Below are 1,374 nucleotides of genomic sequence, written 5' to 3' on the forward strand. Positions count from 1 at the left end.
AAGGACCCAGGTTCAATCCCTGGAATCCTGGGTGCACTGTGCTGGCCTGAAACTGGGTGTGGTGACACATGCCTGTAATCCTAGTGCTGGGGAGGCTAAGACAGAAGATCACTGAGTCTGAGCTACATAGTGAGACCTCATATTGAAATAATAATAATAAAGTATATGCAAAAAAGAAAAGTGTAGACAAAATACTAAAAGAGAGAGAGGAAGGGCAGAGACAGATGGTAGAGTAGGGTTCTATGGTGAATTTCCCCTACTGAAATATCTGCTTGAACAATTCTTCACACATGAAAATACCTTGATAAGACCCAAGGAAATCCATTTGAGAGATCATAGAACAGGTAGGCCTCAGCAGTCTAGGTCTTCAGTGCTGTGTTTATCTTCGTAAGGCAGTATTCCAATATGGTCCTATGGGAGCCTTAAAGGTCATGGGATTCCAGCGTAGGGTGTGCAGACCATGGCAGTGTGTTTAAGGTGTCCCCTAGCACCACAATGCTGTAGTGGTCATGGACTTAAGGGCCACCATAGATGACCTACGTAGAACTCCTGACAAGTTTGTGTTGAAGGATGTTCTCAGACAAAGCCAGATCTCAAAGACTGGCATAAGTACCCAACTCTTTAATTGAAGACACAAATATATCGAAAACAATCAGGGAAACATGAAATTGTCAATTAAAAATGCCAGGGATTAAGTCCAAATATATGGAAATGTATAAATTTCTTAAGGATTCAAAATAGCTGTTTTGAAGAAGCTAAATAAACTTCAAGAAAATGCAAAGAAACAAATTTATCAGTGAGTTTAACAACAGATTAAAAAATAATTTAAAAAAATCAAACTGAAATTCTGGTAATGAATAACATGTGAATAAAATTTTTAAATGCAATGCAGACCAGGAACATGAGAATTTATCAAGCAGAAGAAATAATCTGTGAACTCAGAGAAAGCACATTTGAAAATATATAGTCAGAGTAACAAAAGAATAAAAGGGAAAGAAGAAAGCTCATGAAATTTATGGGACAGTATGAAAAATGTACATGTATGAATTGTTAGCATTCAAGAAGAACCAGAAAAAAAAGAAGAACCAGAGAATAAGAAGACAACAATATGCCGATGTATTAATTATTGAAATTTTCCTACTAATCGGTTTTGAAACTGTCTCATTGCTATTTGTTTTTCAATAAAATTATTAAAAAAATTTAGAAATTAAAAAAAGGAAAAACTTAACTGAGATGGATTTTATAGTTAGCTGTGAACTGGTAAGAATAAAGAACAAAAACATAAGCTTACATTATTCCTGGTTATAGAGACTATTTCTAAGCAACATGTTCAATAAAGACATAAAATTCTCAAACTTTTGTTGAATATTTTGA

General features: G+C 34.6%; 1 protein-coding gene across 1 annotated transcript in view; it reads right to left on the bottom strand.

The window, feature by feature from the left end:
* Positions 1-1,374, bottom strand: part of LOC111816660 (WAP four-disulfide core domain protein 15A-like) — a 22,206-nt gene that overhangs the window by 20,180 nt on the left and 652 nt on the right. The window lies entirely within an intron of this gene.

This window comes from Octodon degus, unplaced genomic scaffold (assembly GCF_000260255.1).
Source record: "Octodon degus isolate 3935 unplaced genomic scaffold, OctDeg1.0 scaffold00037, whole genome shotgun sequence".
NCBI lineage: Eukaryota > Metazoa > Chordata > Mammalia > Rodentia > Octodontidae > Octodon > Octodon degus.